Source organism: Rhinatrema bivittatum, chromosome 2 (assembly GCF_901001135.1).
Source record: "Rhinatrema bivittatum chromosome 2, aRhiBiv1.1, whole genome shotgun sequence".
NCBI classification, from domain to species: Eukaryota; Metazoa; Chordata; class Amphibia; order Gymnophiona; family Rhinatrematidae; genus Rhinatrema; species Rhinatrema bivittatum.
The window spans coordinates 212,968,639-212,982,058 of NC_042616.1; the positions used below are offsets into that span (position 1 = coordinate 212,968,639).

Sequence of the window (13,420 nt, forward strand, 5' to 3'; positions counted from 1 at the left end):
CTTTGCAGGAGAGACATGCAGTGGAGTGTATGTTGTCAAGACTCCTCAGCCTGTGAACTGTGGTTCCAGTGCTCACATTTCAAAATACGGGACAATATTCCATTTATTTTGTTGTGCCCAAAAAGGAGGGCTCTCCCAGATCTCAAAGGGGTGAACCGTCATTTGTGTGGAACTTTTTTTTTTTTTTTTGTGCATGGAAACCTTGCGCTGGGTGATAATCGTAGTATAGTCGGAGTTCCTGTCATCTCTGGATTTGTCTGAGGCATACCTGCATATTCCCATCTGGCTAGAGCATCAACTACTTCTGCATTTCGCAATTTTGGAGCATCATTATCAATTTCGAGTACTACCTTTTGGTTTGGCCACTGCACCCAGAACTTTTTCCAAGGTTATGATGGTGGTGGTGGCAGAGTTGAGAGAGGATGGGATCCTGGTACATTTGTACTTGGATGACTGATTCGGGCAAAGACTCTGGAAGAGAGCCTCAAAGTCTCACGCAAGGTGATCTCCTTTTGCAGGAGCTAGGCTGGAACATGAACCTGGTCAAGAGCAATCTTCAGCCATCACAGTTGCTAGAGTATCTCTGTGTTTAGTTAGACACGAAACAGGACAGGGTGTTCCTGCTGGTGGGCCATATTCAGAAGCTGATAGTGCAGGTGTGTCTATTGATGAACACAATATGTCTTAACAGTGTGGTCCTATCTACAGGTGCTTGGATTGATGGCAGTGACCCTGGAGGTGGTGCCATGGGCGAGGGCGCATATGCATCCTCTTCGGTGCACTTTGCTGTCGTGTTGGAGTCCATGGTCTCAAAACTGTTCGATTCGGTTTCACCTGCTGATGGAGGTCTGTACTGTGCTTCCCCTCCGAGGTTTGCACTGGGCTTCCCCTCCAAGGTCTGCTGCTGCTACAGCTTTTTAGAACCTAATTTACTAAGGCCGTTTCTCATTCTCTGTCTATGAAAATAAAAAGCTTAATTATTCAGGCCAATTCCTGCTTCTCCTGCAAGCATGTTAGCAATGCACCTGTGCCCCCCTTGATTGAAGCAAAAAGGCAGTCACCTCAGCTACAGTTATCACCATGCCTTGTTCCCCACCAGTCTCTCTCTGTTCCCCCACTCTGTCCTCATCCAGAGATTATTTTTCTCTCTAACCCCCTTAATCCCAGCAGTCTTGCTCCCTCTTCCCCTTGATCCCAGCAATCTCTCTCTGTCCTCCCAACTTTGTCCCACAACAGTCTCCCTCCCTCTCAACACAACCACCCCATCTTTACCCAGTCGCTCACATCCCTAAACCCCCTGTTCCCCCAACCAGCTCACCACCAGCCTTCTCTTCCCTATCAGGCTGATACAGTAAGGAGCGGTAGGGAGAGCTGCGTTAGTGCCGGGCGCACCCGCGGTTGCCGCATGCACAGTCCAGCTCACCTACTGCTCGATACTGTATGTAAATAGCTTGCAAATGCAAGCTCCGTCTAAGAAGCGTCTGTGAAGCGTTAGGCCCGCGCAACCTATTTTACTGTATAGAGTGCTATACAGTATCCTGGGTGCGCTGGCCTAACGCTTCATGGACACGCTGGTATCTGTCATTTCAAATGTCATTGCAAATGACATTTGAAATGACAGGTACCAGGAAGTGGACTGTTCTCCTACGCTCGGGATTGCCAGTCCTCTCTCCTCTCCTCCCGAAGCAAGCAACGAAAGCGGAAAAAACGAAAAGAAAAAAAAAGTTGCAAGAGAGGACGGGCAATCCTACACTCAGGATTGCCAGTCCTCTCTCCCCTCCTCCCGAAACAAGGCGTGAAAAGCAGCCTTGCTTTTCGGGAGGAGGGGAGAGAGGACTGGCAATCCCGAGCGTAGGATTGCCCGTCCTCTCTCCCCTCTCTCTCTTGCAACTTTTTTTTTTTTTGCTTTTTCGCTTTTTTCCGCTTTCGTTGCTTCGGGAAGAAGGGAGAGGACTGGGGCTGCCCCCGGAGACCAGCACCCATGGACGCGGCCAGGCCAGGTGAGCGGGGGCTGGGGGAAAGTTTGCCGCCTACCCTTACCCCTGCCTCTAATGCAGGGGTAAGGGTAGGCGGTAAGTTAGCAGGTTAAACGCGCGGCAAAACGGCAGGGTAAAAAAGTGATAGTCGGGGCGCGCATTACTGTATGGGAGGGAATAGCTAATTCGATCGTTTACATGTAATATACATGCCGCGGGCGGAAGGGGGTTACCCAGTGATTTAAGGACTCGGTAAGAGTAGGTTAAAGGGGATTGTGTATCGCAGGAAGGGCTAACGCAGCCGAAAAGTAGGTAGAAAGCGGGTTAGGAGGATGGTAACCACGGCCGCACTTTACTGTATTGACCTGCATTTAGCCATCCCTCTTCTCCTCCACACCAGCCATCCCCCCCAATTAGATAGCTTTGGCTTCAAGTTCTTGGATACCCTGTTAGTGGCAGTCTCCATCCATGCTCTGACAGGATGTAAGATGTGGAAAATTCCATACTCAGTATTTCCTGCCAGTACTGAAGGATTTGAATTTGCTCTAAAACAAGCCAAGAAGTCTTCAGCTCTCATATATTGGTGCCTCTTGTCTTAAGTTCAGCACTCTGGATCATTTTGGAAGAAACCACCAACACAGTTCTATGCTGAAATCCTGTATGCTGCTGGAACTAATGAGTTTCAGACAGGTTACCCTAAAGAGTCCAGGAGTCTCTCAAGGACCAGTGCAGTCTTTATACTTCTGCAGTAGCCAAGAAGGAGATTGCCTGGGAAATTACTTGACTGGTGGAACAGAGAAAACGCCCTAACTGGTGGTAGAATTTATGGACTTCTTTGGAAACCAATCCCTGCTGGCACTTCAGTCTGTGCTCCAGCCTGAGTGCTCTGTCTTCTCTGAGCCTGCGGTAGTCACACTGTAACAGTAAATATATTTTAGATATTTTATCAAATTATTATAAATTTGTATTTTGTAGAATGGTATAGAGGATTAAACTAACATTTATTTATTTTATTTGTAAGCTTTTATATACTGAAGTTTAGCTAGAGGCCTTCACTCCGGTTTACAGGTATAACAACTTATTACAATTGTAGGAACAACTGGTATAACAATATAACTGGTAACCTCCGGTTTACAGGTAGAACCCTCTATTACAATTGCATGAACAACTGGTATAACAGTATAACTGGTAATACAACAGATATGTACAGGATGTGACATGAAGCAACTTGGTTATAGTTAACATAAGATGTATTAAATCATATTTCTTTAATTCTCTAGAATTAAACAACCTTGTTGCTGCCTCTTAATTTGCAATCCATAAATATCAGTGTGTGCCTGTAGCTCAATAGAAGCATACTTCTCAAGCTTATTTAAAAATGTATATACTGCAAATCATCATTTCTAAGTGGTGAACAGTAATAGTCATAAAATCAATTATACAGTTTATAAAAACTAAAATCAAGCATTAAAATATCAAAATGCCTTCCATCTCATAATCTCATATCCATTATCCTGTGCTTATTAATTTTGTTGCATACAATTCTGTTGTGATCTATTTTAAGCTTAAATTCAAACATCCATTGTCTTAACTTATCAAGGTTCTGAATAGAACTACATCATTTGGAAAATGCCAAAGAAGAAAACCAACCCTTCAACATTTTCCTAAATTTTATGTAGGAAGACTCTCTTCTTTCAAAAAACTAAGCAAGTCATTCCAAAATTTTGGATCTTGCATGTAGTTCTTTTCTCAGGACTTGTCCAGCCTGATCAATTTGAAGGGAGGATATTCAGTAGACTGACTCACAGATTTGAGTCCTGACTGGACAGTACAGCTTCAACGCAGTGTTTAAAGCTCGCAGGCACCAAGCCATTCAGACACTTAAACACTAACGTTACAATCTTAAAGTTTCTCCACTTGATAGGTAACCAGTGGAGTTTCTTTAAAAAGAGGGTAATGTACTCACGGATTGGTATCCCAGCTACAGTTCTAACTGCTGTAAAGCTTTTAAAGCTATTTGAGGAAGGCCAAGGTAAAGAACATTGCAGTGATCTAGAGACAATACTATCCAGTGTACCACAGTCTTTAGATCCAAATCTTTTAAAAATGGATGTAACCTTCACAACATTTGTAGCTTAAAATGGGCCCCATTCAATGTGTGGCTTCATGGATAAGGTATAATCCATGACAACCCCAAGATTCTGCACTTTTGTTACTGTAGGAATCGCAGTTCCTTCTATCATCAGGGTCAGGATATCTTGATAATTTCTTAGCTATATTTAGTAGAAGCTTATTTTTCGTCAGCCAACCCTTCAATATAGTCAAACATTCCACAATTCTTTCTAAAGAACAATCAATGAACTCCTTTATAGGTACATAAAATTGTAAATCATCAGTAAAAAGACGATAGCCCCACATCAAGACCTAGAAAGAATACTGCAGCTTGCGGAGATATATATTGAATAAGGAGACTGACAGAGCCAACCTCTGGGAACCCCTGTTTTTAACTGAAAGACTGAGAGCAATCATCCAAAAATGAAGAGAACCACTTCAGAGCATTACTGCCAATCCCAATATCACTCAACAGCCACATTAAAATGGAGTGATCATTATTATCAAATGCGGCGGTCAAATCCAGCAGCACAAGGAAAAAGCATGTTCTGAGTGTAACGCCTGCCTAAAAATGTCAAATAATGATGATAATAGTTTCTCAGTATTATGGTTTACATGGAAGCCATATTGATGATCGAGCATGTGACGAGTGTCCAGAAAATCTTGCAGTTGTGTTAACAACCTTTTCAACTAGTTTGGCTTAAAAGGGCAAATTAGAGATAGGTCGGTAATTGCTAACATACCCTGCTGTCTTTTAAGGTGACCTTCTAGAAAAATGAGGTTTTATAGAAATTTGATCTTTAGTCTACATAATGTGTGATTTTTCTGTCGACAAGCAGGTATAAATCGGCTATAGTGCATGGGTGATGTCATCCGATGGTGCAGACACTGTTCCAACTCTCAGAACTCAGTAAAACTTTACTGAGCATGTGCAGAAGCTCCAATACATGCTGCCTTGTGAGTTCCTTAGTCTGTGCTACTGCACAGAAATGGCCTAGTCTCTAGCTTACATTTTTTCAGCTTTTAGCCTTGTGCTTTGTTACTGCCTCATTGCTTTCTATTTTCTTGCTGCTGCCTCTGCAGCACCTGAACCAGAAGTTTTCACTTTAAAAAAAAAAAAAAAAAAAAAAAAAAAAAAAAAAAAGTATGGAGAAGTCTAAGCTAAGAAATCTATGCCTAGCAGCTTCAAAGCCTGTTTCTCTAGCAGTTGGATGTCCATTAGGGATGTGTATACCTTCTGCTATTGCTGCCTGGGCCATGGAAGATGGAGGCCCAAAGGAAAGCATCACCACAGAAGAGCGCCAAGCCTCGGCCCAGGGCTGAACAGCAGAGCTGCTTCTTGTCTAGTAGTGATGTTAGGCACTTGAATGTAAGGAGTCAAGGTGAGATTTTTTCATATCCAACCCCTTTGTGCAAGAGAACACTCCTCTTTCTCACGGGACAAGCAGAATGGTAGTCCTCGCATATGGGTGACATCAGGATGCAGCCAAATCACAGAAAACTTCTGTCAAAGTTTCCAGAACTTTGACTGGCTCCTACTGGGCATGCCCAGCATGGCACTAACCCTGCAGTCAGCAGGGGTCCCCCTTCAGTCTTCTTTTTTCTGCGCAGCAGTAGCCTCGCGGTTTAGGAGCTCTGAAGAGATTCCTGACAGGAATTTTCCTCACGGAGTTAATTAAACTTAAATTGCCCCACAGGGGTCCCTCCTCTAACTTTTCTCAGGCCGTGGTACTCCGGTAAGTTTTTGACCGTCTTTCGTCTATTACAGTCTAGTTTGGCCCTCGCAGCCTACTGGCCGTCGACCATACCGCAGCTCGATTTTTTTCTATGACCATGGCGTCGGGGTTTCGTCGGTGCCCAGACTGTACTCATACCATATCTATCACAGACCCTCATGGAGACTGTGTAATGTGTTTAGGCCATGAGCATGATGTCCTGACTTGCACCAAATGTGCCCTCATGACACCAAAAGGTCGCAAAGCCAGAATGGAGAAGATGGGACTCCTCTTCCGTGCTCACACCCCGACGCCGTCCATCGCATCGACGTCATCGGGACCGGCACTGACGAAGTCGCACCAGCATCGACCACTCTCCGGTGACCGTCCGCCAACGACATCTTCACGGCCATAGACTCCTGTTACTCTCCCTCAAGATCGAGGGGATTGTAGGGAGAAACATCGGTATTGTAAGTCTCGGACCGTCGAGGGAGTGAAATCCTCGCCACCGTCCGAGCCACCATGGAAGAAGCCCCGTCCAGAATTGGCACCGACCATTCCTGCGACCGGGACATCGAGGCCACCTCATCTGATCAGGGTTTGGGAGTCGCGATTCCGCCTGTAAAGGTGGTCCCTCAGACTGTGCCTCCGCCTCCCTCTTCCATCACGGAGCTGGGGCTGCTTGCTCTAGGTCTCCGGGAAGAACTGGACTGGCTGGTCCAGGAGGCCATCGACAAGGCGATGCAAAGGCTCCAGGTTCCACCGGCACAGAGTGGAACCGGTCACAGACCTGATGAAAGCGCTGGCACCGCTGCTATCCCGGATGGAGGCACTCATGACCGCCCTTCCACCGGTGATTCCCGGGTCTCAGATGGCTCCGGTGCACTCCCCGTTGACAGCTTCATCGGGAGGAGAAACACCGTTCCACATTCCTCTGGGAGTATTGCCTCAGCCATCGATGCCAGTTCGTCCCTTGCCACAGATTCATTCATCGGGGGCGATACACACATCAGCGCCATCGATGCCTTCGATACTGGCACCGATGCCTTCCAGGCCGTCCACGGTGCCCCCGGCGATTCCTTCGATTTTCTCGGAGCCTCAGCCGGGGCCTTCGGGTATCCAATCCCCTGCTTGTCCTACAGGTCAGTCTGCTGATCCTTATGATACCTAGGCTGATGATACTTCCACAGGCACCGATGACTTACCTTCACCTCCCTCTCCTACTGAAAGCAGAAAGCGTTCTCCTCCAGAGGACCTTTCTTTCATTAATTTTGTGAAGGAAATGTCAGTTGGTCCCGCTTCAGACGGAGCAGGATGATAGGCCCCAGATGACTGAGCTCCTCCAATTCCTGGATGCCCCTAAAGTGATCACTTCTATTCCCGTTCATCAAGTTCTTCTTGATCTCCTCAAAAAGAACTAGGAATACCCAGGATCCATTGCCCCAATCCATCGAAAAGCTGACACTACCTATTTAGTACAGTCAGCCCTCGGCTTTCAAAAATCTCAGCTCGACCACCACTCAGTTGTGGTGGAATTGGCTCAAAAGAAAGCAAAAAGTATGAAGCCTCACTCATCTATCCCTCCTGTTAAGGAACACAAGTTCCTAGACAATATTGGTCGATGAGTGTTCCAAGGGGCCATGCTCATCTCCAGAATTGCTGCTTACAAGCTGTATATGACCCAATACAATAGGGTCATTTTCAAACAGATACAGGACTTCTCAGAAACCCTGCCTGACCAATTCCAACAACAGCTTCAAATCCTTGTCAACAAAGGGTTTGAGGCAGGAAAGCATGAGATAAGAACAGTTTACGATATCTTCGACACCTCTACTAGAGTGTCTGCAGCTGCCATTTCGGCAAGACGATGGGCCTGGCTCAAATCTTCTGACTTTCGGCCAGAAGTACAAGACAGGCTATCTGCCCTACCATGTGTAGGAGACAATCTGTTCGGTGAACAAATCCAGCAAATAGTGGCTGAATTAAAGGACCATCATGAGACCCTTAAACAGCTCTCATCGATACCTTCCGACTTCCCCTCAAGACAGCCCTTTAGGAAGGACTCTAAGAAGTCATTCTTCTGTCCAAGGAAGTACTATCCTCTACCAGCAAGGTCCCGAACTATGAGGCCTTCCCAAAAACCTCAGCCTCGTCAGGCCCGAAAGCAAAAGCCGCAAGCAGCTCCCCTGCTGGGGCCTGCTTCAGGTTTTTGACTCTCACTTGGAGAGCAGCAGCCTGATTCCTCTGCCAAGCATACCAGTGGGAGGTCGATTGTGCCACTTTCACGGCATGTGGCAATTAATCACAACCGACCAATGGGTGCTAGCAATCATTGCTCAGGGTTACCACCTAAATTTTCTTGCTCTTCCACTGGACTCACCACCTCTGCAAGCATGGAAAGTATCCGACCATTCTGTCCTTCTGGAACAGGAGGTTTCCCTTCTTCTCCAGTCAAGAGCAATAGAACCCGTCCCACTCTCGCAGCAAGGCCTAGGGTTCTATTCCCGGTACTTTTTGATCCCCAAAAAATCCGGGGGAGTTTGTCCAATTCTGGACCTACGTGCTCTCAACAAGTACCTTCAGCGAGAAAAGTTCAAGATGGTAACCTTGGGCTCGCTACTGGCTCTGTTCTCTGGACCTTCAGGACGCATACACACACATTGCGATAACTCCAGCTCATCGCAAATACCTCAGGTTTTTAGTAGGCCCAACGCACTGTCAATACCGCGTGCTTCCGTTTGGCTTAGCATCGGCACCACAAGTCTTTACCAAATGTCTCGTGGTCGCAGCTTTTCTCAGGAAAGGAGGTGTTCACGTCTACCCCTATTTGGATGACTGGTTAATCAGGGCTCCAACCCAGCAAGCTGCTTGGTCATCCCTCGATTTGACCCTACACTCTCTAATTTCTCTAGGATTTCTAGTCAATTACGAAAAATCCTATTTAGTCCCATCTCAAACCTTGTCGTTCATTGGGGCAGACTTGGACACCTTGCAGGCAAAAGCCTTTCTACCTCAGCAACGAGCGCTAACCCTCGTGTCTCTTGCTCATCAATTGCAGTCTCAGCATACAGCAACAGCTTGCAAATTCCTCGTCCTTTTAGGACACATGGCGTCCTCAGTCCATGTCACACCTATGGCCCGCCTGGCCATGAGGCTCATGCATTGGACTCTGAGGTCACAATGGATTCAAGCTGCTCAGCCTCTGTCCACCATTGTCCACATCACCGACTCACTCAGTCTGTCTCTCGCCTGGTGGAAAAATCACAACAATCTCCTCCAGGGACTGCCCTTTCAAGTGCCAGATTCTCAACTCATTCTCACCACCAACTCTTCCAACCTCAGGTTGAGAGCCCATGTGGACAATCTACAGACACAAGGGTCTTGGTCTCCAGAGGAAGCGAAACATCAAATAAACTTCCTAGAACTTCGAGCTATGCGATATGCTCTCAGGGCTTTTCAGGAACACCTGTCAAATCACGTCATCCTGATTCAGACGGACAACCCAGGTGGCCATGTGGTACATCAACAAGCAGGGAGGCACAGGCTCCTTCCTTCTGTGTCAAGAAGCTGCACAGATTTGGTCAAAAGCGCTCTCCCACTTGCTGGGAGTGGACAATGTCTTGGCAGACAAACTGAGTCGTGTCTTCCAACCGCACGAGTGGTCTCTCAATCCTTCGATAGCGGACTTCATCTTCCAACAATGGGGTTATCCCCAGACAGACCTCTTTGCATCCCCTCAGAACCACAAAGTCGACAACTTCTGCTCCCTCATTTGGAGCGAGTGCTGTCCGCCCAGAGATGCATTCTCCCTCTCGTGGGCAACCAGTCTGCTCTATGCATTCCTTCCACTTCCTCTTCTCTCGAAGACTCTCGTGAAGTTACGTCAGGACAAGGGAATCATGATCCTGATAGCACCTCACTGACCACGCCAAGTATGGTTTCCAATACTTCAGGATCTCTCCATCCACAGGCACATTCCCTTGGGAACGGACCCGCATCTGATCACTCAAAACGACTGATGCCTACGCCATCCCAATCTTCAAGCCTTGTCTCTGATGGCATGGATGTTGAAAGGTTAATCCTTCAACCACTTAACCTTTCAGATTCGGTTTCTCATGTCCTGATTGCCTCACGGAAGCCTTCCACAAGAAAATCTTATTTCTATAAATGGAAAAGGTACACATCATGGTGCACTTCGCAGTCCCTTGATCCCTTTTCCTGTCCAATACCAAGGTTTTTGCACTACCTCTGGCATTTGTCAGAGTCAGGTTTAAAGACCTCTTCAATCATAATGCATGTCAGTGCGGTAGCCGCCTTCCGTAAAGGTGTCGGATGTTCCTATATCGTACAGCCCCTCGTAACACGCTTTTTAAAGGGCTTGCTCCATATCAAGCCACCTTTACGTCCTCCGGCCCCTTCTTGGGACCTCAATCTGATTCTTGGTCGGCTCATGAAACCACTATTCGAGCCTCTTCACTCCTGTGACCTAAAATATCTCACATGGAAAGTGATTTTCCTTTTGGCTATCACTTCAGCTCGCAGAGTTAGTGAGTTACAGGCCCTAGTTACCTATCCGCCTTACACTAAGCTCCTGCAGGACAGGGCGGTACTCTGCACTCACCCTAAGTTTTTACCTAAGGTAGTTTCGGAATTTCACATTAATCAATTCATCATACTACCTACCTTCTTTCCCAGGCCCCATTCCAATCCAGGGGAACAGGCTCTACATACCCTTGACCCTTAGCGTTCTACCTAGACGGTACAGTTGCCCACAGGAAGAGCACTCAGTTGTTCGTCTCTTTCCATCCCAACAAATTAGGGCAACCTGTGGGTAAGCAGACTCTCTCTCCTCCTGGTTGGCGGACTGCATATCTCTTTGCTATCAGCAAGCAGGCATTCCTTTTCAAGACCGTGTTAAAGCACACTCTGAGGGCCATGGCGACTTCAGTAGCACACCTACGATCGGTGCCGCTTCCTGACATTTACAGGGCTGCCACCTGGAGTTCTCTCCATACCTTTGCAGCCCACTATTGCTTGGGCAAAGCCGGAAGACCAGATTCCATCTTCGGCCAGTCTGTCCTGCTTAACTTATTTCCAACTTGACGTACCTACACCCTTCCGCCTGCCCGGTGGGGTTCAAGATGCCCTCTACCAAATTCCACCCCAGTTGTTGTGCCTATTGCACATCTTAGGTACATTTGGTGTAATAGGTGTTCTCACAGGACAGCAGGATGTTAATCCTCACGAAACCCGCCCGCCGCCCCACGGTGTTGGGTTCGTAACATTTTGTTTTATTTTATTTTCGGCACTGCCTGTAGCTTTCAAATAAGACTGAAGGGGGGCCCCTGCTGGCTGCAGGGTTAGTACCATGCTGGGCATGTCCAGTAGGGGCCAGTCAAAGTTCTGGAAACTTTTTGACACAAGTTTTCCATGATTGGGCTCCATCCTGATGATGTCACTCATATGTGAGGACTAACATCCTGCTGTCCTGTGAGAACACCTGTTACAGGTAAGCAACATTTGCTTTCCTCTTGTTCTCCTCGTGGAGCCATCTCCCAGTTCTTCCTCAGGTTAAGGGTTCAGCATAAGATGGAAGCTTGCAGCACTGGAGGAGGTGCCAAGAAAAGCATTCAAAAATGCCAGACTCACCTTCACTGCCACCCACCTTGGAACCAAAGAGAAAATCGGTGCTGTCGTCATGGGGCTTTACCAGAACAGGCTTCTCCTCAACACTAAGCCAGGAAAAAATAACCTCGTTGGCATTGGTCCCTTCATCCTTTATGGCATTATTTGTTTTACTCAGACCTGTGGCTGAACAGGGTGCAGTCTGTGTCCTCTGCCCATCCTCTAAGGCACAGTAATTTCTCTCAGAGATATGCAAGGTGAGTGCTTTCGAGAATAGGCCCAGGAGGTGTGCTGCTGAGGCTAGGACACAGTGATAGGTGCAGCTGGCGCAGTGTATAAACTTTAATGCCCATTCAAAGAAACATGCTAATGCTTCAGGTGTGGGGAACTTTGGAGCTGGCTACTGCTGCCATGGCACAATTCTTCCGTGGTTATACAGACTACTCTTTGAACAGATTTGAATTTCTGAAGAAGATGCCTTTCAACTATTGTGCAGAGGGTGCCCTCCACCCCATGGGAGCCCAACTGTCTGACCTGGTGAAAATGTTTTTGCCGCCTTAAACCCTGGAAATCAGAGAGGGAAATTGGAACTTCTTCTTTCCAGGATAGAGGAATTTTTCCCACACCGATGCATACCTCTCCACAGGAGCTGCTGTGGAATAAATCCTTACTATAAGGTGGTGAATTCTCCTTATCTATGGGAGTTCCTTCATGAGTTGAAAATACAAGAAAGGTGCTCTGTTAATTCTGAACGTTTACCAGATATTTTCCCCCTCAACAATGGAAGTTTCCTCAGTTGCCTTAATCTTCAACTGTGTCATTTCTTAGTGTTCCTCTATAATCGAGAGAGGAGGAAGATTCTATGGGGATTCCTTCCGATCCCTTACTTTAACTTGCCTCAGCATACTTCTCCTTGGGAGGATCTCTGCTGTTCAACTTTTTGGATAGGTTGGCAAAGATGCTGTCAGTTTTGGGAAAGAAAAGGACCCAGCAGCAAATGTTTTCTGGCTTCTTCAATTCCTTCAATCTTTAGCGGCTTCTGGGGCTATACTGGTTTACAAGCTTCTGCAGGACCTCAAAATAAGGATGTGGCAGACAATATTTTATTTAAAAATTTTATATTCCACCTATAGAGGAAATGTTATATTAGGCGAATTACAATAAAGAGATCATGCCTGTTAGTGGCCTGTAAATTGGATTTAAAATACAGGGTCCAGGCCTCCCCAAGTTTTGGGGTCATCTAATTTCCCCTCTGCTCTTATATGTGCCAAGTGCATCTGTGATCACTCCAACATGCCTCCTGGGAAGGACCCAAAGTTGTTGGGCACATTTGGGGAAGAAAAGGTTTTCCAGGGGCCCATGTTGAGTGCCTGGATTGCAGCTTACCAGCTGTACATGGTGTAGTATCTGCACAAATGATTGCAAAAGTTAAAGCCTCTGATGAATTTGACATACTGTAGCAGACTGACTTCGCTGAGCAGTGGAGGAATGTGAAAGCACCTCACTGTTCTGCTAATGAAGCTTTTGATATTATAGCCAGGACTTTGGTTGCTTCTGTAAGAGCCCGACAACTCATGTAGCTGTGAGAGAGTGGCTTATGAGAGGATAAACATTAGCAACAAAGTTGGAGATGGTAGCTTTGATTTAAAGAACAAGCCACCTTGCAATTGCTATCAGCTGCGGTCAGAAACTAGTAGGAGCTCACGCAATGCCAATATTTTGCCTTCAAGCGTCTATTCTTCCAATGATGCTCTTTCCAGCTGCTCCTATTCTTCAGCAGCTGCCTGCCCAAGGTTGACAGAGGGAAAAAGCATAAGCAAAAGACTCAATAGCATTACCAGATGAAGCCTGAGATTTAACTTCTGACAAATCTGAGATCATCCTCTGATGGGAAGGAAGGGTTCAATCCTTCCTCCTGCAATGGCTTCATATCTCCAAAGACCGGTGAGTCTTGATAATTGTGAAGTGTGGCTGCTGTTTGACTTTTTTCAA

The 13,420-nt window shown here is 46.6% G+C and overlaps 1 protein-coding gene across 10 annotated transcripts in view; it reads left to right on the plus strand.

Moving 5' to 3' along the window:
* MPP6 (membrane palmitoylated protein 6) overlaps positions 1–13,420 on the plus strand; it is a 299,774-nt gene that overhangs the window by 87,675 nt on the left and 198,679 nt on the right. The gene's annotated exons all lie outside the window — the stretch shown is intronic.